The 27,188-nt window shown below is 38.7% G+C and overlaps 1 pseudogene; it reads left to right on the top strand.

The window, feature by feature from the left end:
* Positions 1-8,910: 8,910 nt before the first annotated feature.
* LOC122543450 lies at positions 8,911-14,829 on the top strand (annotated as a pseudogene).
* The last annotated feature ends 12,359 nt before the right edge of the window (positions 14,830-27,188 follow it).

The following is a 27,188-nucleotide window of genomic DNA, read 5'->3' as shown; positions in this document are numbered from 1 at the left end:
TTAGATCAGCCATACTATTAGAGGATGGTGGAGTAAGGCTAGTAACGCAGAGCGTCCTACTCTTATTACTTGTTCACGTGAAGACATGAATATAATATAATCGTGAAGGCATTATATGTTACCCAATTTCAGCCAAGCAGCGTCAAGAACTCCCCTGTTCCTCCACCCCATCTCCACAAGACAAACAGCATGCGTGGCTGTTGAAAATTTGCCATTAAAAATGGCCAATTAGAATACTCTGGAAGTGCTCAACAACGTTAGCAGGAACTGAGTAGAGCAAAACAAAATTAAGACTTCACGTCATAAGTTTTAATCGTTACTCTTCGGATGAAATTTCACGATATTAAACTACAATCCTGGGAAAAGATTCCACAGCATCACAATCCTGCCTAGCAAAATGTGCCTTCTGCCCCTCCACGAACGATTTTACATTTAAACTTGAATGCATGGCTCTTGTTTCCAGATTCAGCAACCTGTCGAAGCTATCTGTCTCGATGGGAAAGCTTCCCACCTCTTCATAATTTTAAACACGTATTATGTGAGTCAATAATTACAGTTCTTTGATCAAAGAAAACTCAGTTTTCAAGTATTCCTCATGTACTTGTTTCCACATGCCAGTCAATGTTCTAGAGAATCTCTGGTACAAGCTTTGAAATCACAGTATGCAAACTCGTGGCTGGAGTCGAACGCTGAACTGTGAAAAAGTGTTGAGATTTATACTTTGCACCATTTTGTACTGATTTAAAAAGACGTATTGGAATTTCATTTGATACTTTGTAGAGTACTGGCAAGCTCTAACGTTGAGCTCAAAAAGTAACTTGCCTCACCGAAACAACCACCAATTCAAAGCATATCGACTCCTCTTTTGCTTAACAGCTAAAAAAAAATGATAATGACTTCTATCTGTTGCTTTTAATCTAAACGACTTCCGTCTATCAGATTCGCTTTGATCTTCTAAGCTGTTATCCATAATTTCTGCTCAGAAGCAGGGATGATGCCATGAGGGGATTGGCAGGTGTCAGCCCGAAGCTGCAGCTATTTACTCAGTACCCTTTCTCTGTTGCATTTCATTTCCCTGCTTTTGTCTTTCCATTCAGTTGATGATTCATTGCTGTTTCTGGTTATATCCCGTATCGTGAAAACTGATGCAAAATAATTGTTCTATTCATTTTCTGTCTCCTATGTTTTACAACACGATTTGTCCATATTCACTTTCTGCATGACCGATGTTCACTTTGTATATTACTTACAGAAATTTAAGCTCTCTGGTGAGCTTCATATCATAATTTGATGATTCAATAATCATTAATTTTCAGATCTTGTGTTTCCCTAAATGTTAATATTCTGCCCAATTTTCTGACTTACCATGCATTTACACACAATCACATCCATTTTGCTTAATATTGATATTATCTTAAAAAGATAGCAGGTCCAAATTTTGGAACTTTCCTCACTCTTTTGAATGTGCCTATTTATGTGATCTGAAATGTCTCCTTACATGCCTGCCACTATAACACGATTAAATTCTCCTCTAATCTGATTTTCCAATTCATTTCAGCCTACTCTGATTTAGTGCCCTCATAATATCTTTTTTAAAAAATAAAACAATTTTGTCTCCCGCATTTGAATGTAAAATGAATCATATTAATGTTGCTAATCCCTGTGGGCGCCTTCACAACGAGGTAACAAATTAATCCTATCTCATTCCAACATTGCAGGAGGTTCAATACAGGTCAGGAACGTGCGAATCGAATGAATGGTTCCCAAATCTTTTCACGATCTCCACACGGAGGCTATCGTTACACATATGACTTGCACAGTTACTTTACAGATAATACCCCCCATAATGATTGTCGTGATTTTCTGACAAGCTCTTATATTGTCTTCTTTTATGCTCCCCCTATCGTATGGGTGACCCGAACACCGCTCCCATAAATCATTCTTGAATTATAATTTCTCAACTTTACTCAAACCCATTCCACGGGACCCTTTCATAAAATAAGAACAGCAAATTCTAAAGAAAATCAACCTTTCTGGAAGCATTTGTGGAAAGAAAGAGACAGAATATGTTCCAAGTCAGACATGACTGGGCGGTGCGGTGGCACTGCTGCCTCGCAGCGCCAGAGACCCGGGTTCGATTCCCGCGTCAGGCAACTGTCTGTGTGGAGTTTGCACATTCTCCCCATGTCTGCATGTGTTTCCTCCGGGTGCTCCAATTTCCTCCCACAGTCCAAAAATGTGCAGGTTAGGTAAATTGGCCATGATAAATTGCCCATAGTGTTAGGTGCAGGGGAATGGGTCTGGGTGGATTGCTCTTCGGAGAGTCAGTGTGGACTTGTTAGGCCGAAGGGCCTGTTTCCACACTATAAGTAATCTCTGACTCTTTTCACCTCTTTTAGTTATGCAAGTAGGGTTGCGAACGAATTGTTACAGTTTTGCAGGCTTCCTACCATCTGTTCTATGCCATTTGCACGCATCTAATCCATATCACTTGCAATAAGGATAGTGAAGAAGGCTAAGAGCAGTTTTGTGAGCAATTGGCCTTGGCATGTGCTGAGCATCGAATTGGATGTCGTTAATGTTAATTCAAGCCAATGTAACTGTGATACTTGTCGAAGAGCATCACAAAACTACTGTTTGCACACACTGCATGATTGAGAGGACATAAACACATGCATGAGTTGCAGGTGCAGTCAGTTATTATGTAGGTGCATGATGTTAGCAAGACCAATATGGATAGTCATTGCTGTGCAAGGTATTGCAGCATGGTGATATCTAATTTTTCATTAAAAATGGTGCGGTTTGTTGACAGTGTGTTGATGAAGACCGTGGGACAGTGCTCATGTGTGAAAGGACGGAAGAATACAATAAACTGGATAATTAGTAAGCGGGTGAATAGCTGCCACTGTGGTGTATTATTTCATTGTAAAATTTCACAAGCGATATTTTCTGATGTCATGTATGACGTGACTGCTGAGTAGTGATAGACGTTCGGGATTAATAAGAAGTCAGCAATGTAACAGTACAACAAGCTATCTCGGACCGTTGTAATAGTAGTAATGTGGCTATGTCTGAATTTGAACAATTGGAAAAGAAATTTAATTTGAAAGTATTGTCTGACTTTGAGATAATACAGTGATTGGTGAACAAGAAGTGTAAATTAGGATATGGGCAACAGAGTTCACATTAAATTTGCTTCTAAGAATTTGAAGATTTGAGCATGAAAAATGGTGGAAAAATCTAAGATACCTTTGATGAGCTTGGTGGTGATGGTTGCAAGTCAGATGAGTGATTTTCGGAGAGAGGGGTTAGTTGCAGGAACAAGCAGGTGGTCTTGTTGATGGTTGTGAACAGTCTGGTCTGATGGTTGCATTGGTGGCAATAGGTTTTGTTTAGGTGAAAGAAAATGTAGTATCTGTCCATGACAGGAATGCTATAAAGTTATGAGGACAAATCAAAAACTGAATAGAAAGAAACACACTTGTGTCTATTGGGAACACAAGGGAATTTTTGAAAACAAAACCTTCTAAATAAAGGAAGATATTAAGTGATGTCCTTTTGCAATAGAGATAGGTAGAACAGCGAACATCACAGTGCAGTACAAGCACTTCAGCCCTCGTTATTGTGCCGACCTGTGGAACCAATCTGAAACCCATCTAACCTACACGATTCCATTCTCGTCCATATACCTATCCAATGACCATTTAAATGACCTTAAGATTGGCTAGTCTCCTAATGCTGCAGGCTCTGCGTTCCACGCCCCTACATCTCTATGAGTAAAGAAGCTACCTCTGATATTTGTCTTATATCTATCACCCCTCAATTTAAAGCTTTGTCCCTTCGTGATAGCCATCGCCATCCGACGAAAACGGTTCTCACTGTCCAACATATCTAATACTTATATTATCTGAAATGTCTCAATATATTCGCCTCTCAGCCTTCTTCTCTCTAACGAAAATAGCCTCAAGTCCCTTATTCTTTCCTCATAGATCCTTTGCTCCATACCAGGCAACATCCTAGTAAATCTCCCATGAAGCCTTTCCAAAGCTTCCACATCCTTCCCATAATGCGGTTACCAGAACTGAATGCAACACTCCAAATGTGGCCGCACCAGAGATTTGTACAGCTGCAGCATAACCTCATGGTTCTGAAACAGCTGCTTGGTAAGAAACCAGGCTAGATGTTTGATTTAGTTGTAGATGAGCACTTTTGAGAGAGTGACTATACTTCAGTTACATTTAGTTCAGCGATGGAAAGGGATAGGTACATGACGCTGGTGAAGAGTGATGGATGGAACAAGGGCAATTACAATGCGATTAGGCAAGAATTAGGTTGTATAGAATAGGGTAGAAACATGCAGCGGATGGGGACAATGGAAATGTAGAGCTGGTTTAAGGAACACATTTTGCGAGTGCTTGATAGGCATGTCTATGTCAGGCAGGGAGGAAGTGATAAGGTAAGGGAACCGTGATTTACTTCAGAAATTGCATCTCTTGTTAAGCAGAAGCATGAGGCTTATGCATTGATGAGACAATATGGTTCAGATGAGGCGATGGAGAGTTATAGGTCAGCTAGGAAGGATATAGGTCAGCTAGGAGCAAAGAGAGGACACGAGCAGTCTTTAGCAAATAGAATAAAGGAGAGCCCTAAAGCTTTCTATACGTATGTGAGGAACAAAAGGTTGACTCTGGTAGGAATAGGGCCAGTGAAAACCAGAAGTGGGAAGTTGAATGTGGACTCTGTGGAGATCGGAGAAGTTCTAAACGAACATTCCTCATTGGTTTTTGCTCAGGAAAAGGAGAATATTGTGGAGGAGAAGAATGAGATGCGAGATATTAGACTAGAAAGTATGGAGTTTAGTTATGAAGAGGTGTTATCAATTCTAAAAGGAGTGAAAATAGCAAGGTACCCTGGGCCGGATGGGATTTATCTGAGGATTCTCTGGGAAGCTACGGAAGGGATAGTGGATCCTTTGGCTTTGATATTTATGTCTTCAGGTTTAGTACTAAAGGACTGGAGGATTGCAAATGTTGGCCTTTTGACAAGAAGGGCAATAGAGATGACCCAGGTAATTATAGACCAGCGAGCCTTACCTCTGTTGTTTTAAAGGCTTTGGAAAGGCTTATAAGAGATAGGATTCATCTATAATCTAGCAAGCAACAATTTGATTTCAGTTAGTCAACATGGTTTCGTCAAGGGCAGGTTGTGTCTCACAAACCTCATTGAGGTTTTTGCGAAGGTGAACAAGCATGTAGATGAGGGTAGGGAAGTTTACCTTGTGTACATGGAATTCAGTAAAGCCTTTGATAAGGTTACACATGGTAGGCTGTTGGAGAAAATGCAGAGACATGGGATTGAGGGTGATTTAGCAGTTTGGATTAAAAACTGGCTTTCTGAAAGAAGGCAGCAAGTGGTGCTTGATGGAAAATGTTCAGCCTGGAGTCCGGTTACTAGTGGTGTGCCACAAGGATCGGCTTTGGGACCACTGCTGTTTGTCATTTTTATGAATAACTTAGACACAGGCATAGATGTATGAATTAGTAAATTTGCAGATGGGACTAAAGTAAGTGGAGTAGTGGACAATTTCGAAGAATGTTACAGGTTGCAGGGGATTTGCATAAACTTCAGAATTGGGCTGAGATTGGTGGCGATTGTGAGTTTAATGCAGCTAAATATGAGGTGATTCACTTACAGAAGAATAACAGGAAGGCAGAGTACTGGGACAATGGAAAGATTCTTGATAGTGTCGATGTGCAGGGTGATCTTGGAGTCTAAGTACATAAATCCCTGAAACTTGCCACGAAGGTTGATAGTGCTGTTAAGAAGGCATATGGCATGTTAGGTTTAATTGATAAAGGGATTGAGTTCCGGAGCTGCAATGTCATGCTGCAACTATACAAAATGCTAGTGTGGCCACACTTGGAATATTGTGTACAATTCTGGTCGCCATATTTTGGGAAGGATGTGGAAGCATTGGAAAAGTTTCAGAGGAGATTTAGCAGAATGTTGCCCGGTCTGGAGGGAAGCTCTTATGCGGAAAGGCTAAGAGATTTGAGTGTGTTCTCATTGAAAAGATGAAGGCTAACAGAGACTTGACAGAGACATACAAGTTGATCAGAGGATTAGAGAGTGTAGACAGTGAAAGTCTTTTTCCAAGGATGATGACGTCAGCTTGTACGAGGGAGCATAACTACAAATTGAGAGTGATAGATTTAAGACAGATGTCAGAAACAGGTTCTGTACTCAGACAGTGGTACGGGCGTGGAATGCCCAACCTGCCAACGTAGTTAACTTAGGCACATTAGGGAGATTCAAACAATCCTTGGGTAAGCACATGGATGATGATGGAATAGTGTAGGGGGCTGAGCTGAGAATAATTCACAAGTCGACGCAACATTGAGGGCTGAAGGGCCTGTCCTACGCTGAATTTTTCTATGTCCTATGTTCTATGTACTCAGCATTCCTGTTACTCCTTCAAAAATGAATCACCTCACACTTTTCCGAAGTTGTTTGGTTCAAAGAATTCAATACAGAACTGCCCTGTGTACTTTTTGCAACAGCAAGATGGGAAACATATTGAGAGCTAAGTTTGGGGCAAAAAAGCAAGATGTCATGGGACTGGCGAATTGGATGTCCATTGTATAATAGTCTTTTACTGCACATTTCTACTCCCCTATGATCGTTTGACAACAGTGATTGAAAATCATAGCTGGAAGTTGATCTTTGTGTGCTGCCAACCTTTATAACCTGTTAGCGAGAACCAGGGTTAGAGTCTGAGTTTTCGAGTTGGTCCACTTAGGACGGAGGTGAGGCGACCTTTCTTCACCCAAAGAGAGGTGAGCCTGTGGAATTCATTACCAGAGGAAGTAGTTGATACCGAAACATTGAATGTAATCAAAAGGCGGAGGGAAATGCACTTGGCGCAAATGGGATCAGAAGTTATGTGGAGAAAGCAGGATTATGCCATTGAGCCAGGGTCCTGAGGAAAGTTGGAACAGGCTCGAAGAGACTAATGGCCTCCTCTTGCTCCTATTTTCTATGTTTGCATGTTTCTATATGGTGGAGCTTCTACTTCAGTACGAAAGTAACCTTGCTCCCTCAAGTATATGAACAAGGGCTCCAGATTCCTTTGCTCTTTGGTGTGCAAATACATTTCTTTTGACTTACCAAAACCAAAATTAAACTTCTTAAAGAAAAGCTTGTTCAAATTTATTTCCGAATAATTATAAGAGATAAAATTGCCTTGTTAGAAGGAAATGTAAAACAGATTATTTTCAATAGATCATTAATATTTTGAGATAGGGCTAATTTTGTCAATCCAAAGGCATGCTTTAATAAGTGCACAAAGACTAAAAAGAGGGGAAGAGGAGAAAAGAGGGGAAGACGCTTGAAGTTCATAGATTAGACTTGGGATAGTTAAAATCAGGAATTCTCCAGAATCCAGTGCATCAATACATGTTTCTCAGAACATTTGAGCTCGAGGAAATATTAGAGTTAGAGTTGATTGAAGCTATTGAGAAAGTGAGGACAACTAAGGGAATTCTGAAATCGAGGGATGTGGAAAGAAAATGTAGGTCACAAAACACACAAGTGGTCCGGGTTAGATCAGTGTGATTAAGACACTGGGAGAAGACCATTAGAAGGCCCAAAGGTAGAAAGTCGTAGATTGACCAGGAATACATTTTCAAGATTGTGCAAATTCATTACTAAATGTTTGAACAGTTCGTAAGCTGAGCGTTGAGAAAAGGTGAAGTTAGACATAAAATAAATATTTAGTGTTTTCTGCTGCTGTGTGCTACCAAGCAATTGTAGGATTGATGAATTCGGTGGACGATATTCAGAGAAGCTAAGGGGAGAGACAGGTGAATCTGGTGGAAGAGAGACAGAGATTTCTTATTGGATCGGAATCGACAGAGACAACAAACATGCAACGATAGGCTTTATTGAAGCATTCCTTATATAGATTGTCATAAGGACGAGACAAATGGTTTTCTTGGACAGTACTTTCAATGACGTCTCAGGGATAATGACTTCAAAGTTCTTACATGCTTAAAATGCATCGACCCCCACGATATGGCAAATTTTCTCTGTCGTTCCCTCTCTATCTTGCTCTCTCACTCTCTTTTATTACTGCCTCTGTCTCTGTCTATCCATCTGTTTGTCTCTGCTTCCTCTGATCGTTCCCGTTCTGTCACTTCATCATTCTCTTCACTCGCCATATCTCTGTTTCTCCGTTTCTCTGTTTCTCTCCTTCTCGAAAATATGTATTCTTTTATTTTCCTTTTTCTGCAGATTTAAATCACTCGTTGTGATTCATTGTCGGTAGCTCCTTGTGCTTCTTTGCACCTGTTAGTATCTCTGCCTCAATTTCATCTTCTTTCCGTTGGCACTGTCTGACCCTCTCCCTCACTTTCTGGCTGTCCTCTTCGATCTGTCGTCTCAAGTTCCCATTCTCCACCATTATGTCCATATATTTTCATCTGACTATCTCAGTTTACCTGTTCCTGCATCTGTCTTCCTGCAGATCTTTATCTGCATTTATATGTGCGTCCTTTTGGATCTGTATGCCTTTGCTTTCCTGCTGATTGTTTCTCTGTTTATTTCTGTACTGCTCACCGCATGAATCCAACTCAATATCTTCATTCCTCAAAATGTTTCTCTCACTTTTCTTTTGTTTGATCTCTGTCTTAATTTTATTAGCTTATACAAGTTATAACGCAAATTAACTGACGTGGACAGAAGCAATGGCGCTTCAAATTGTATTTTTCTTTATGTGTGAGACAGGCGTTCGCATTTTATCATTCCATCTCCTGTCACTGATTTTGACATTACGCCCATGTCTTACAATCCTGTTTACAATATTAATGAACATGAAACAGAAGCTGAAACTCTGATTTCTCACTAGCAGAGATGGCTGTATTACTAAGGAACCCTTTGGTTGAAGAAATCTGGATCAATAAAAGTGCCACTCTGGTTTGCGAAGTTCTGTCTACAGTTTCAGCTGGGGTAATCATTTCTTGGATGGTGAATGGAGAGTTACGGAATGAAGGCGTTCAAACTGAAACCGATAATGAACCCCAATATCTGACCATCAGCCGCTTGACCAGCAGCGTGGATGAGTGGCAGAGTGGGGTGGAATAAACATGCTCCGCAAACAGGAACAATCATCGACCCCAATACCAAAACGAACCAAAATGGCAAGAGGTTGGTAACAAAAGATATCCATTTGTGCATGTCAGTTTACCAAAGAGGACATAGTAAAATTGTCGGTAATTCTATTACAGTCAAACCAGTGAAGCAACATCTCCACCTCCTGCCACCATCACCAGAAGAGATTCAAAATGGCAGCTCTGCTACTCTGACATGTTTGATTAGAGGATTCTATCCCGACAAAATACGCGTTTTCTGGGAGAAAGATGGAGCTTCTCAAAGCGCAAACATCACAAATTTCCCCACTGCTCTGGAACAGGACCTGACCTTCAGTGCACGGAGCCTCCTCGTTTTACCTGCAGTAGAATGGAAGAGCGGAGTAAAATACACCTGTACTGCCTCGCATCCACCTTCACAGTCCACTGTGAAAAGTGTTATCGGAAACCCGAAAGGTAAGGACAGTGTTTTAGCTACCATTCTCACAATTAAAGCTTTGTGGTCAATATTAATACAACATGAAACCGTGTCCTAACTTTCCAATGTTCCAGCAACTTTAACATGCATAAGACCTCTTGGAATGAAATAACTTTAACACACTGTGCATGGTTGGGAGGTAAACAGGATAAGCAATAATATCCATAAAAGCGTGCATCCTCAATCAGTGTGAAACTTGTTGGCATAAGAATGGAGGGGCCCTCTGGTGGCACATTCGTCGTGTCTGCACCCTGGCCCAAGAGGCCCGCGTTTATTTCCCACATGCTACAGAGTTGTGCATTGGATTGTTTGAATAGGTTGACGAGAGAAATAAATTAACTAAAAATTTATATGAAGTTAAAGAGCTTCATTGCACGATTAAGTCTTGAAGGAGTACTGTCTTTAAACAACAATGAATGATGGTGAGAGGAAGATTGTGTCGACAAGATTTTGTGCTTTGTTTGCTTCAGTCACTGCTTCATGCTGCTCTTTTGAGTCTAGCTTGAGTGATTGCTGACAGTTAACTAAAAGGTACACAGAAATACAAGCATTTCTCGGAAAGTTGGACTAATGCGCGTGAATAACATTGGACATTTCAAGGATTACATTCTTTTGTCCTCTAACCCTGGATGTCAAAGGAACAGACAAATGATTCTGTTATTGACGAGAATAACTCATAAAATCTACTGAACTGGCTTTAATTCCTGCTGTCTTTTTAGTACCTGAATCTCACCCGAATGTCTTTCGGGCCGCACAAAAGCCCGTTCATGACATTAAAGAAACGAGTAGCAATACATTACTTTGCAACACTGATCGCTGATGCACGGGTTGTGACCAAGGGAAATGATAAAGGACTATGATCAATTTCTGGTCATTCACTAGCGAATAATTATTGCGTAGACTTGTGTGAAACACCAAATGATTGACAAAAGGATGCCAGAGAATCACATACAACATTTAAAAAGAAGAAAGATACATCCCATCAAACACTGTTAGTGGTTCTGTCACAAACACTAAACATGATAAAATCCGTTTCGTGAGCACCAATGTACTGAAATAGAACACTATTGGAGGAGCGTTACTTTAGCTCGGCCAAGGATTCTGTGGAAGTTACACCAGAATAACTTATCTGGGTTCTGTACAGTCCCTTTGTTTTGTCTTCCATCTGAGGAATCTTGTTGAAAATTAACATAATAGCGCTTCTCCAAAGAGCTGCGAAGAAAGGGAGTCTTATACATTTGCATTTTTCTCTTACTGATTCACGAAGATTTATCAGTTCAGGTAAGATATCTCAAGGAAGCTTGCCTACCAATACTGTCTGTGTATCAATATGAAATAGACAATAGACAATAGGCGCAGGAGTAGGCCATTCTGCCCTTCGAGCGTGCACCACCATTCAATATGATCATGGCTGATCATCCTTAATCAGTATCCTGTTCCTGCCTTATCTCCATAACCCTTGATTCCACAATCCTTGAGAGCTCTATCCAACTCTTTCTTAAATGAATCCAGAGATTGTGTCTCCACTGCCCTCTGGGGCAGAGCATTCCACACAGCCAACACTCTCTTGGTGAAGAAGTTTCTCCTCATCTCTGTCCTAAATGGGCTACCCCGTATTTTTAAGCTGTGTTCTCTGGTTCAGCACTCACCCATCAACGGAAACATGTTTCCTGCCTCCAGAGTGTCCAATCCTTTAATAATCTTATATGACTCAATCAGATCCCTTCTCAGTCTTCTAAACTCAAGGGTATACAAGCCCAGTCGCTCCAGTCTTTCAGCGTAAGGTAGTCCCGCCATTCCAGGAATTGACCTCATGAACCTACGCTGCACTCCCTCAATAGCCAGAATGTCTTTCCTTAAATTCGGAGACCAGAACTGCACGCAATACTCCAGGTGTGGTCTCACCCGTGCCCTGTACAGCTGCAGAAAAACCTCTTTGCTTCTATACTCAATCTCTCTTGTTATGAATGCCAGCATGCTATTAGCTTTCTTCACTACCTGCATGCTTACCTTCATTGATTGGTGTACAAGAACACCCAGATCTCTTTGTACCTTCATTGACTGGTGTACAAGAACACCCAGATCTCTTTGTAAATTCCACTTTCTTCTCAACTGTCGTGGAAGACATTCATTTGAAAATGTGATAGTTCTCAATTCTGAACTTCACTGCAAAGGTGTCCCTGTTAAAATCATCTCAGCCGCGCACAGGACATTCTTAAATTGCTGGTTTTAAAAGTCATTGATAAAACTCCAATTTCTGTTTATAACACGCGGAGATGATTAATTTCATTCTGATTAGGTTTTATTTTCAAATACTATTCCCCCTCTATCATGCAGTTCTATTACTGAAAAGTATTTTTGAAGCAATTATCAACAAGATTCTTCAGATAGAGCAGATCTTTGTAACGTAAAATATGACCCACTTATTTAATGAAGAAATGGTAATATAGCGCAACTGAACTCAGGTGGCCAATCGACAAAGCGATGTTAACAATCTGCTTGGTTTAATAGAGATTAAGTGGACAAAACTAACTTAGAACGGTCAGAAGAAAAGCAAGCATTTATGCCACAGGGTTTGGAATGTGAGACAGTAGTATTAATCAACACGGGAGTATTTTCTGCAATACTTTCCTCGCCCAGGCAACCTGACAGAGGCACTGGCATATTTGAAGAACTGCATAAGATTTATAGTATGCATACAAAATGAAATCATGCCACTGGAACTGCACAATTGACACGGAAGAGGTATTGGAACGTTCAGAGATAACTGGTTCTGCGAATGTAGTAAAGGTACTAATATTTAAGGTAATAACGCAAGCCGAAATTTCAGGAACCTTCTTTTCATTTGTAGTTTTAGTTCTGCATAAAGAAAGTAAGTATTACTGTGTTAAGTGTGACCATTTGGCTTTAAGAAATCTAAAAGCATGTTATTCCCTGCCTTATGCGTCCCTTTGAAGTCATCACGATACTGATAACTGCCAGTTTTGGTTATTCCCATTATCAGAATAGCGCTGTGAAGGTTATGTGCTTACAATATTTTAGGTTTTCTTGCTCAACACTCTTCAAAGACTAGTTAACTTAATAAAATAAAACGTCATTTGACAGGGCTCTTGACTGCTTGTGAATTGTGCAGTAATTCACGACCAGTTTTTTTTTTCCAATCTAAGGACTTTGTCGAGCAAATAGGGCAGAAAAGTTAGTTTAGAGGAAGCTATCATTCAAAATGCAGGATGCTAGCAGGTGAATTTCTCCATTAGTGGTCGGACACAATGCAAATAATTTTAGTTCTTGAACAGGAGACACTTATTGTACGTTTTTGTTCAGATTGTGTCAAATTCTGACAAATGCAGTCCATGTGGTACCAAATATCTTCTGGCATCAGTGACCGCAAAAAGTTGAAGTGCACAATACTCGAAGGAAGATAATTAGACCTCAGTATACCCAAGGCAGAGCAATTTTCAAATAGTGAAATTGCGTCTGTAATAGTCAGAGTGAATGCAATAAACACGAACAGAAGGGTATAGTATCTAATTAACTAAGCTGAAACTATCTGAGAAAACAGATACCAGAATGCAGTAAGTAAAATTATTCCCCAACATTTGTAGCATTTTGGGATTGATTTCGATATTGTAGCCTGACAGTATGCATTCCTTTCTCTTTTCAGGTTATTGCCATCAGACAGACATTCCTGTCAATCTACTGAAATCTCCATTTGACGAGATCTGGACACAAAAGACGGCGACCATTGTTTGCAAAATCATTTACCGCGACTTAGAAAACATCTACATTTCTGGCAAGTGAATGGGGCTGAGAGAACAAAGGGGGTCGAGATGGAAAATCCCGATTGGAATGGAAGAAAGTTCACCATTGTGAGAAATTAAAAATCATGGCGTCAGAGTGGGACAGTGGTGCTGAATATATGTGCGCGGTCGAAGATAGTGAATTACCAACACCAGTGAAAAACTCTATCAAGAAGGAAATTGGTAAGTGGGGATAATACTGCAATGAGAACAAAATAGAATCGATTTCAGAAATCTGACATTATAAAAAAGAATGTTCTACAGAAACCGAACAGGACTGGCAGAATCTATGGCGAGAAAAACCCAGGGTGAAACTTTCCAATCCAGTATGTGATTTTTTTCTAAGAAAAAAGTTTATGTTACTATGAGATCAGTCTGACTCATACACTAGTCCACCGGAAACAAATCCTGTCAATTCATGAATGTGTTACATTAAATGGCCAGAAGTCAGCAGCATCACCGCTGCACAGCACCACTCCTCGGATTTATTTTCAATTCAGGCACTGTCTGTGTGGAGTTTTCCCATTCTCCTCACGCCTGCGTGGACTTCCTTTGCATGTTCCGGTTTTTGTCGACAGTCCAAGGATGTGCAGCGAAGATGAATTGGCCATGGGAAATATGTATTTGCGGTGACTGGCATTACTGGGTGGGTGTGGGAGGGATGCTCTTTGTAGGGAGGTTATGGAATGGCTTGGCTGAATGGGCTGTTTAAAACACTGTGAGGATTCCTGCGAAGTCCAATAGCCATCGCCCCTGCTTTTCTGCAGATGTATAATGACAAGCGTGAAGAAGTATAAGTATTGAATCATTTGCATACCACGAAAAGCAGTCCTTGAAAAATATATGATTGGTTCCAAGAATTAAACCAGAAAACCATGGGGCCTGAAATGCTGCAGCATTCACAGATATTTGCACTGTGTTACAGATAGGAAATATTTTATCAACCACATATATAACTGACAGTGTAATTGTGATGCAGACATAAGGCAGTCTCAGTTAAACAAACATCACTCTCTTTGCAGACGGCCAAATGCGTCCTCCTCAGGTTTATCTCCTGCGTCAATCGACGGACGAGATTGACACTGAGAATTTAGCGACCCTGATGTGTCTAGCCACCAGCTTTTATCCAGCTGACATTTATATTGGCTGGATATCCAATGACAACATTTTAGATTCCAGGTATTGGACCTACGTAGATAGCGAGAAGGGGAATGATTCCAATTTCATGACTAGCAGGTTGTGAGTCAAAGCGGCGGAATGGAACAGTGTCACCACTTACTCCTGCTTAGTGGGACACACATCCCTCAGCCGACAGTTAATCAGAAGTACAAATAAGTCTCACGGTAAACTGACATCAGTTAATGTTTCGGTCGTACTAAGTGACATTGTTAAAACCTGCACATAACTTGCAGTGATTGGCTAATAGTTTTCCTTAGATGGATTAATGTTGTTATGGCAATAATTCTTTCAGCAACCAAACCAATACTTTTTAAGTCATTTCATGCAACAGTCACATTTCTGATCAGTGAACACATTTTCAAAAAAGAAAATAGCCACAATTTGAAATTGTATGTTTTGTAAAGATAATTAAGCTGAGAATCTGAAATGCAAGGAAAACCTTGTCTTGTGAGTGTAACCGTTCTGAAGATCGCCTGAAACGTTTCATATCGCGACTGAAGGAATAGCAAACCATGTTTAAGTGCGTATGTGGCTCCAATGATTGCAATAAATGCAGAATGAAATCTCTTCGACTTACTTATTCTTGGTTTGCATATATAATATTTTCAGAAAGACCACTTAGACGTTGATAAAAGTGTGTGTGCTATCTTTTTTTTTGGAAACGCCAACACTGCAGCACGTGCAGAACATCAGACCCATTCCAGTTCTCTCTGACTAAGCCACACTTATCCTAGACGTTCTTGGCAGCACTCTTCCTTTAAGCTGAGTCATTGTGGTATCTATTGTTATACGAAATGACTGAAGTTGATGTGATGCCAACTTATTCAGTATGCGAATCAGCCATCCAAGTTTGTCTTCCCTTCATTTAACCAGTCCTGCCAAGTTTTCCACTATACAAACGTCCAAACCTAGTCTATAGATTTCGTGTTACATCCAGAGTAGGGATACATGCAGTCCATCCTGGTTATCTTCCGAAAGTAGATTCCACTTCGACACTGATAACACATAACCTTCTCACAGTCGTACATTTTTCCTCTTTGTCTAATATGTCCTAAGACATAAAACTGCAGTCAAACAGCGCAGAGACCTAAATCATTGTCTTTTATTCTGGCGACAACCCAGGTTCTTCACACATCTGCATCATTGATCTTTTGGCCATATCCTGTGTTGGCAGTTGCTTATATTTCTAACTTGGCATCCTACTTAAACGGAATTTCTAAGCCAATTGCTCACTCTGATAGATGACTGTCATCTCTTCTGTTTTATCTGCTTTCAAAGAAGTGATGTCATTCAGGCTATTGTTTAGCCCGTTCGTTGGCTGTTATATATCTTCCACTTGTTGAAGTATTAAATTGACACAAAACGCAATTAAATGGCAAACAAATTTGCAGGCGTTCCCATTCATCCATCAACACTGAACTATTAAACAATGTCCATTAATGCTTTCCTCATAAAATTCTTATTGACGTATTTAAATTCCTCCACATTCTTTTCCACCACTGTTGGTGTAACCCCTTCTGAACCTATTTTCACTAAGTCTTCTGCTCCTATGTGATTCTGGCCTATGATACATCCAGATTTTACTTTTGCTATCATGGTGCTCATCCAATAAAATTCTGTCAGTTAAATTCATAACTGACTACCCTTACCTTCACTTAACCAGTCATTCCAAATGATACAGTATGTCAACTCATACTCGCCCAGCATCATTACTGCATCAGCCACAAGGCTCTATGCTTATAACATCACCCATGTAGAATCTGCACGCTGGCCCTGACTAAGAGCATGCGAATTCAGAGTCCATCTAGACAATGAAAACATCTATTTGAAGTATTGTAAGTGGATCCAAATTTATGATCAATTAGCTGATCCTATCGTTGGTATAATAACATTGTGGCATTTAGAACCTGCGTACCAAAGAGACCATTTTACAAGTATCAATAGGTCTGGCAGTGTCTTTGCACAGAAATCAGAGTTAACGTTTTGTTCGAGTGACCTTCTTTAGAACCAATGAGGAAGGGTCACTCGATCCGAAACGTTAAATCTTATTTCTCTCCACAGATGCTGACAGATGTGCTGAGCCTTTTTAGCAATTTCTGCTTTTGTAACTGATTTACAAGATCCACTTTTTTATATAAAGTGTCTTACTGAAATTTAGCGCACAATAAGCTGAAACCAATGGAGCAATCTGATGAATTGGTTGACAAATTCCTGTCTAGGTTCTCTTGCATCCACGATGCTTCTTCATCCAAAAAGTCTACATTTTAAAATGAGAGAAGAATGTCTTTCGCTAAACATTTGCAACATTCCGAATCTACAAGACCCAAATTTCAAATTGACTATTCTGATCTAAGTGTTTAGTAAAATATATGTTCTGAATAATTTATGAAGTAACAGTGCAAATAAATGTGGTTCTGAAATGTCTACATGGTCACAAAAGCTGACAACAGTGTTCAGGTGTGAGATAGCACGCTCAGGTAATCGCCTTTGGTGAACATATATATCTGACCCCTGTTCGTGAATGTGATGAAACTTTGGACATTAAGCACTTATAGCTGTTACATGACAGGGGATAATCATTCTCAATACATTGTATCTCTGAGTGCGGCATTCTGCCATAATCTTCAAGGTGATATCTTTCCATGCTGTCGGGCATATCTGTGCGTGAATAGTTCTGTCCAATGTGATGTGATAACTGTTCATGCTGGATTAGTGATTGAAGAGATTATCTTCAATTGCCAGTTCAGTGTAACGGGTCATGCGACTGTGTTTGAGTGGGAAAATATCCATAACATTGTATGTGATATCTGGTTGGACAGTGGCTGGTTCATTATATTGGAGAAACACAGTGTTGTATACCGTCCCGCAAGTCCATAATGATGTGGGTGTCAGTAACTAGAGTGGATTCATTAAGTCATGTTGCAGGGTATCTATTCATGTTTGACATTACCTGCGAACTGAAGAATGATGCAGCTACTGAAATTGAATCTGTATATCTATAATCTCGTGTGATTCGTTGACAATACAAACTGCTACGTTTTTGTTTGTAGTACGTGTTCACGCGAAAAAAAATCTCATTTATTGAGGGATCCGTGACTTTACCTTCTGGTTAGTTGGTGAACTGTGAAAGTCACCAAGCTATGACAGCTATTTGAAGCATTCGTTTTGGATCAGGCAGAGCTGCAAATACAGTTCTGGAGTTGCCTTTTATTTGCCTGCCAAGTTCTCAATCGAGCTCTACAGTGCCGAAATAATTGCTTGCCATCTGAACCAATCATTTTTCATAGTCTGTTCCTCGGTTACTCGATGCCAATTTATACAATTCACTGCAGACCTGATATCAGTTGGAATTGATTAAATTAAATTAATTTGCTTTTGCGATGAGATGGATGCTAGCTTCAGCGGTTGCTGAGAGTTGATATCAGATCAGTTCAAACTGAAATGGCAGTGTTAGACTAAAACCCTGGATGTGAACTTCGAATTCATTATGTGAAATAATTTATCCTGTGATAAGCACGATACTTCTGCGATCATGATTGTTTTGAATGAAAACTCCAACTGCCTAAATATACTTTGAGCTCTAATTTCTCTGCATTATCTATACTGCTGTGAATTCAAGACTTATTGATGACGGATATTATATTGGCATTAATTATGATTTATAATAATAATTAATAAAATATAAAGTAATTTTAGATGGAATACAAAAACCTTCATTCTACTGCTGGAATGTTATTACAAGTGAGTTATTATAAGGAACAATGTTTATGCATTTGTTATTCCAAAGCTGTGTTACTGATTATAAGAACACAATGTAAGTTTTTCAGCACTGTGAGTGTTACGTAACTATGTGGATTGTAATGAGAATGCAAGGGAGATCCAAGTTGCACTTGCCTTCAAATGAACTGCAACAGACATCCAGATTACAAATTTGTGAGATTGTCATACTGCCCGATGAAAATAGTTTGATGAAACTGCACAAATACTCTTAAGTAATCGAATAACGAGAGATTTATCCAGAATGTGCATGACAGTGTATGATTGATTTTTGACGCTCATGACATTTTTGTAAATGTGAATGTATAGCAAAATATTCTGAAATAGATGATCCGATACTATCTAGAATGGCGAATCAGTCTCAAGTGGCTGAACTGTCTACTCCTGCTAGCATGTTTCCATGTTCTTATACTCACAACAGCAGAATTTAAAGAATCCAAAGTAATTAAAGTAAAAAGAAAATTAGGAAAGCACCTAGAGGATGAAAATAAATTATGGAAAGCTTAAGGAATACCTAATAATGTTTTCTTTGTGCTTTTTAACGCAAGAGAGTGAATAATGAAGGGGTTGGGCCGAAGAGAAATAGGCATTGTAACTGGTTCTTCCAGAATACTTTGTCTTCAGGAAGAGGGAGTTAATGCAGACAATATAATTTAAAAAGAATGCAGTAAAATATTAGGTGAAATAATCATGATAATGAAAGTAATGGAGGTCCATACTTCCGTGAAAGTGTATAAATATCTTGTGACAAAAAGAAGCCAGTGAGGAAATAATAGGTGTCTAAGTGATTATTTACCAATTCTCACGAAATGCATGTGAGCTGCCAAAGAATTATAATTGCAAGTCGACAAATGTTTCAGCCTCGAAAATGTTTTGATGGTGGACCATATTGCTGTCAGACAGTTATTCAATATTCTGTGGATGCAGACACCAAAAGTTCATTATCCATCATTACTTTCGTCATCCTGTTTATTCTCAGTATGCTGTCCAGCATATTTGTCACTGTGCTTAAGGTAATAACACATTCTAATAGCAGTGTGACATTCTGCAAGTCCACTACGTTCGTAGCTGAGATGCTGCGAAGCTGCGCATAGTAATGCTTTTTATCTAACTGAAAAATAGTTAATCCTATACAAAGAATGACATTGAATTTAACAGATTAACTTCCATCTTGACGAAAAGTCATCAATACCATGATTGCATAGTGGAATGCAGGCATACATGAAAAAATGTTGGATTATGGAACCAAAATATGTCAGTAATGAAGTAATGCTTAATTGTTAGTGTTGACTCATAAAAGGACAGAAACAGTTTTAAAAGAAGAGTTGGTTCATACATATTGTTCATAAGCTTGACACTGTGAAATATATTTAGAACTGATAGTACAAAAGTGAAAAATATATGGAAAGAAGTCCACAACTAGCTATTCCAAATAACTCAGCACGTTCAGGAAGGAATGAGGAAAATATCAGTTAATTAAGGATCAGTGGCAGATCAGTGTGATAAGATGGGAAGAAGCATGGATATGAGAGGTGGCTTTACGTTTAATATGCAAGATTCTTCCATGACGTTATAGGATAAATGGAGGAAGGTTTGAAAATGACACAACAGCAGACTATATCCAACAGGTCTATTTGGTAGCACCAGTTTTCGGAAAGCTGCTCCTTCATCGGAGCAGCGCTCTGGAAGTAATACTTCCATGTAAACCTGGTGGACCATAACCTGGTGTTGTGTGATCTTTAACTTTGCCCACTCTCGTTCAATATCGGCACCTCCACATCATGCAGAATGATTGTTTGTCCTAGTGGTATATAAACACAATCACAGAAAACACAAGAGGAACTTCGACCCGTTGAGTCTGCGGTGACCTAACTACTCTAATCCCACTTTCCCGCATTTGCATTGAATGTTATGACACTTGAAGTATTCATCCATGTTCACAATTAAATTTTGTAAAGTTTTTCGCTTCTACTACACTCAGAGGCAGTGGACTCCAAATGCCCACTACCGTCTGGTTGAACAAATATTTAATGTAATTCTATCTAATACACTTGCCCTTCATTTCCAATTATGTCCTTTCCTTAGTGAACACTCAACTAAAGAAAATGAGTTTCCCATCGACCCTGTCCAGGCTGCTTATAGTCATATATATCTCAATCTCATCACCCATCAGTTTTCTCTGTTCATTGGAAAACAACTAGGATGCATATAGCATCCGTTCATAACTAGAGCACTCCACCTCTCCATTATCTTCACCAAATTCCCTCCAATTCAAGAACATCCTTCCTATAATGTTGCGAACGCAACTACACATAGGAATTCAGCTGTGCCTTAACCAAGGGTTTGTATAGCTCCAGAATAACAGCCCTGCTCTTACATCTATACAATGTACTCTGACTAAAGCAAGGGTCCAGAATAACTTATTAAAAATAAAGTGGCCCTCGACTTCAACACAATTTTGAGGAGGTGGGTTAAATATATCCAACATCCTTGAGATGATGAAATAGTTCATCATTTCACTCCCTAATTTGTTAGTGCTGATTAATACTATTATCCCTCAGACTTCTGTACCGTGTGCCCATTATCATCATTAAATAATATTTGATAATGATGATGGATTTACCTCTTCAATAAATTAGTATCATTATTTCAGGAGTTATCCTGATTCAGTGCATTTCTCTCAGAGCTAATTTCAGCCACCCTCGGTAATTCATTTTCACAGAAATTCACTATGATCACTTCAATCAGCCAATATCCATTTGATGTTTCTTTTTCAGGCACGACATAGTTCTGGTGGCTGTGTTATACATGCAAATATGACCAATATATCATTCTTCTTGTGTGGCCTCTGCAACCAAATACAAAGTGAAGAATTCATTGTAACTATAACAGGATATCCCGCATTTTGTTTCCCCCACACAGCATTCAATTACAAATCAGTAATCTATTAACCAAAAACAAATACAGAATTTCTGAAAAAAGGTCACTGCAACTACAGTGTTAAATCTGCATTCTCTGTGCAGATGCTACCAGAGCTGATGAGTTTTTCCATCACTGTCTATTTTTGCTTATGATTTCCAGTCTTCACTGATCATCAGTTTTTTTTCTTTTCACTGATGAAAATGCTCTGTATGAGAAAAATAAATCCCGCATTGAAATTAATTGCTAAGTAAGTAGGTGAAGATCTCATTTCACAGGGCAACCTTTTAAAATAGAGAAGAGGTTTCATAGTTTTTTTAAAAATATTCAAGGAGTATTCAAGAAGCTTATTATAATTTTTCATTTTAACCTCTTTTGTTAAATGATACACACACAGGCATAAGGTGTCTTCAGTTCATTCTTTCAGCTTTGCTAGAACATTGAAAACAGTTTTTTTTCCTGGAAGTTCCCGCTCTAATTTGAGAAATTGAATTCTCAAAAGTTGGTCGTTAAATGCTGCAGGGTGTGCTTTTGCATTTTTTCCATTAGCTGACCTCTGAAACATATTATTGCACCAGTATTATTGAACTAATGATCACGTTGTCAACTGCAAGCTCAGTTTTCAGTGAGGCCGTTTCAATTTGCAGGCAGAATGATGATGTAGAGTGAAAATTATTTTAATTAATTTAATAACAGGGACTTATAACTTGCTGATGCTTTGAACCCAAACTGGATCTGTCTTCGTTAACTGTAAACAAACTTACATTTGCCCACATGGGCCTGGACCTAAGTTTATTTCCTTGTACTCGTTTGATTTGCTAAATTGCAAGGGAATTTCTCTGCACAGTATTTGCATTGCTACTGAAATTAACCTTCTCTGAAAATATCAATCTATGCTCCAATTGTTTTTCTTCCAAGTCCAAATTGCTCTTTGTTCTTTGCATACTTGTAAAAATGTCGAACCAGAATTGATATTACCTGGGCATGGGTCAATCGTTTCCAGATCATAAAACAGAACTCCCGATTTCATAAATATAGTCTGCTATTTGAATTCTGCGGATGTTTCAGATTATTAAACATGCTTACACGTTTTCTGTCTAAATTATTGGGCGTTTGATCCTTGTAGATAAATTGAACATCACTGCTGAAAACCATTACATCTGATTCCACTGAAAGCTTGTGAATGAAGCTTCATCAGATGCTGATTGCAAATGGTACTGAATTGACTTTCTCTCTGAAATTCAACGGCTGTTCCACAGCATCACTTCAACGTGCCTTCCTATGTAGTCTCAACAAAGGAATGGGAACTGCTTGCACGTTTTCCGTCATTAGCGTTTGCATTCACGCTTTTTTTAAAATGTTGGTGTTAAAGAAATTCCTAGTAACTGCTACAAACTGAGAAAATTGTATAAGCTGCAGACAAATTTTTGAAAGTTGCCAATTGTGGGTAACATTTTCAAAAAGTGAAAGTGTTTCTTATGTAACTCACTTGTTAAAGATGACTTCAATGCATCTTTGAGACGAGTAACCAGAGAATCTTTACAAACAGATACGCGGTCAAACATATCATTCTTACCCAAAAGCATTAGATAGATAAAAGCCCATTACTTAACAGAAGATAAGTCATTACTACAGATGCAGAAAATGCATTATCAAGAAACAGTGCTTGAAAAGACTTGAAAACAAACCTAGAAGTGTGAACATTTTTTTCACCACTGTTGTCATTAATTACCTGGCAGTGCGAGCCAAAGATTTCCTCAGTTTGGCATTTTTATTTGCTATACACTAATGTTATCAGTGCTGAATTTGAGTAATCGTTTCATTTGCTGCAAGTAACTGAGTAAGTGCTTAAGAATATCTTTAGGATATTTCGAGATGCAGAGCCCAGAGAACACTTTATACAAAGTCATGAGTGAAGCATCCAATTTAATTCCACCTTGAAACAGTCCCAGAGCTTCACATTCTCGTAGAAATCTAATGGATACTGCACATTGCCACTACTATCAGTAACGACATATATGGAGAAATGCATTGCAAATATAATTCGTTCTTTCAAACCATGGTTACGAATTACCAGCAACATTGTTGTTATGAGATAATAGTGGTTCAAAATCAATTTCACGAAGGATTATTTTCCAACATATTACAAAATGAATGTCTTTCTACTAACAAAGACCAAACAAGTCAACCCGATGCCAGGTGCTGTGTAACATCATAGCTAACATTTAAATGACAGATTTCGCTGCTGTTTATTTCGCTGCAAACATTTCAATTTGCGATGAAAGTTACTCATTATAAGAGAATAAATTTCATTTTGAGTGCGTCAGGGATTCATTCTTGAAACGAATGGGCCATTCAAACCCTTGTAACATCTTTATCATTTGTTTGCTCAGTACCTCTGTTCCCACGCGTTTTTTCCGAGCCTTTGAATTAAGCTTATTAACAATACCGTAATTATTGTGATTTTCATTAAAAAATCATGAATTGTCAGAAACAGTAGAAACTTGCACGCATTTCCACAAACTGTGGAAATGTAATGATGCCACGAAGAGATGTATCTGTTGTATTCTCATTTAATTATTGTGTTATATGCTGTCAAAGCAGAAGTTTGAAATGTACTTGCTATTATCTACTCCATATTGCCATTCACTTATGTTTTGCTGAAATCCTGGCCTGAAATCCAACATATCTTTTTGAAATGGAATTTAATTCAGTTCTTTCCAATGTCTATGTTAATAATCGCCTGTGTTCGCCTAATAAATGATGTTCCTTTTGCAAACAAAGTCAAATTAATCAGTTTTTTAAAATTTAGCAACCATCGTTCAGAGCTTTATTCATTTACTTTCAATGTTTACTGGCCGTAGCACACGACAGATTGAATCAATACTTATTCCTGTGAATGGGCAGGACTACAGCTCTTATTGTCCATCTGCAATCCCTCCTTGCGAGATTATATTTTAATTCTGTCTGCAACAATCAATGGTATATAGGGGATTGCACAAAACAGGTCAGGATGGTAAGTGAATTGAAGGGGAATCGGCAATCGCTGGCTGATCCCATGCAAATAATGACCTTGGACTTCTAGAGTGGAGAGCAACGTGGTTCGGAATTTATCATACAATAAAGAAAAGGGATATAATGTTATTGAATTTGTGTGACGACCTTTGCTCATCAACGGCATCCAGTCTTCAGTTCTTCATTCTTCATGAAAGAAGGAAATAATAACATCTTTCTGTATTGAATTGGACGCTCTATTCAGTAATAAATGAATCAATTAGTGAAAACTAATTAGCACACCCTGAAACCTTGGCACTGGATATTATGGATCGTGTTTAATTAATTGTTATACATTTTATGAATGCAATTGCGTTTATTGTTGGGAGAAAGCAGATGTTTGGAATTCTGCAATGGGCCATTCCTGTCTTCCAAATGCTGAAGTGTCAGATCAATAAATTTGGCCCTAGCTGAGATACTGCTATCCCAGAACCGATATCTAAAATTATTTTAAATGTATTTGGAACAATCTGATAAGATGCCACCCCAAAATGTTACTGCAATTAGCTACATTGTCAATTTTCAGTAGCCTTAGACACATCGTCAATTTCCAATGCCACATCTTGCAATGACAAGAAAGGCTGAGAGTCCAAAGACTTCTTGTCATCATTAATCAGCTCAGTCTTAATGTAATCCCTCACTCCCTTCTGTCCGTAGTTTTAAGGTCGGCCTCACGTTAGCTGCTTTCAACGTCCTAAAGTTTGCAAAATAGCTTCATTTCATGCATTTCCTGAGCATTGCAAATGACTCAAAAACACTTGCATCAACGTATTAAGAGATGGAAAATGGTATCAACCTACAAAATCAAATTTGAGTCAGTGATTTACGGTAGTTATTGGCTATGCATTCATTCAAACATACTCAACGTTATGGGAACAGGTCAAAGTGATTGTCCATTATCCATCATGCGAATAAAATCGTCAATATTATACATGAAATGGCTTCCCATGGTTATCATATTTTAGAAGAATATGGGCACAAGTGACATTGGGATTCGGAGAAGTGATTTTAAAACTGTACAGAGTCCAATACACATATGCAAAACAACTGAATGGGGAACACCAATTTCTGTAATCTGAAAACAACGCAAATAAATTTAACGAACAGTGAGATTGAATCTACCGTGCTATGTCACTGATTGGGGTGACGGTCAGATTATGCTAATCATTGTCCGGTTTCATCAAACTGCTTCTTACGAATTATAGAAGACAAACGACAAAAAGCTCGCAAATTTGCCATACACAATTCGATCCTCCACTTCTTGCAGTGAAACGGGCGAATTCAGTTCAGTAATTCAAAAGCGAAAATCAATTAAAATTGTTCAGCTTTATGTTGCAGAAGATACCTTAAATCCACGATTTTGTCTATACTTTGAATCTAAGCCATACGGTGCTGCATAATCAGAAATCAGTTCATAATTTGTTGCCATAGTCCACTTCTGTAAATGAGAATGGGCTCACGGAACAGCAATTCACTCCACCTAGAAACTAACGCTAGCTATTGCATGTCTGAGGAACAGGAGAAGCCATCTCAGATTGTAGAGACAGTATATATGTTCAGTTAGATCGCAAATAATCTCTCACAAAAAAATTAAAACCTTAATTCTATATTCTTTGACACCTTTGATAACACATATCCATCGAGCTCATTGGGAAAGCCTAACTCCCCAGTAGCTATTAGCTTTTGAGAGTTAGAGGCACAATGTGTGTGATAATTATTTCCAATTTAGTTCCAGAATGGCCAATGTACAATTTAATCAATCACGAGCTTATTCTGTAATAACGAAGTCAAATCTTCTGCATGCAACCATTCATCAATCTAATATTCACATCAGATCACTACCAATCCATCTAAACTTAGGAGAGCACACCCAGGTCTTTCAAACCTGTTATCAACATTTAAGTATTTGAAGACTGTTATCATTGTATAACATTTGCAGCATCGAGGTTCAAGACGGACCTTTTAGAGAGTCCTACACGTGGATAGCTCCTTTGTTTCTGCAAAATTATACGCATAGAATTTATTTTGATTTAGACTTTGCTAAAGATATTTCTTTTAAATCGTGGAGGCGAGTTTTGTTTTACACAGAGTTCCATGTCTGGGGCTTTTGGAGAGGACTCCACATGGACGAATTTGCAGTGCGTTTCTTTTTCATCAGAAGTTAGAAAACTGGCTGTTCGACGAATTCCACAGGAGTCGTTTTCATTCAATCATTTAACAAAGTGGTGATTATATATAAGATTAATACATCTGATTTTTAAAAAAATCTTATTTTCTGCATGCTTGATATTAACTCTTTGGTGCAGGAAAGTCGTTTAATTTGTGATCAAAGTGTCAGTGAAACCTACTTTTCTTAAGCTTAATGACGTCGAGAAAATACAATAGACAGAGATTGTAGGCTAATTGATTTAAAGACGTGATTAAACAACAAGATCACTCAGAGAAATCGGTGACTGTCAAGAAAGGTAAGAAGTCACTTCAGAATTGTCTTGTGGCTTTTTCTCTCTCAACCATATTCTCAGTTTTGGGTACTGTTGGAAAGTATAGTCTCTACAACCAAAATAGATGAGCAATGAAATTTTGGACACGAAGACTGAACCTTATGAAAAAGATTTAAATAATCGCGTTTTAAGGACTGTGCGTGTGAATGTCGGATAGATGGATGTCTTCTTCACGCCAGGAATAAGGAAGTCTCAAATCTTTGAAGTTTAATATTGAAGGGGAGAGTGAGAAACCGAAAGTTATTGCAGACATCTGTAAGAATGAAATGATCAAGACTTTACAGAGTGTATATGACAGGTTAGGTAGATGATTACGAAACAGAACGTTAAAAGT

This window comes from Chiloscyllium plagiosum, chromosome 44, assembly GCF_004010195.1.
Source record: "Chiloscyllium plagiosum isolate BGI_BamShark_2017 chromosome 44, ASM401019v2, whole genome shotgun sequence".
Taxonomy (NCBI): Eukaryota; Metazoa; Chordata; class Chondrichthyes; order Orectolobiformes; family Hemiscylliidae; genus Chiloscyllium; species Chiloscyllium plagiosum.
This window is presented reverse-complemented; position numbering and strand designations above follow the sequence as displayed.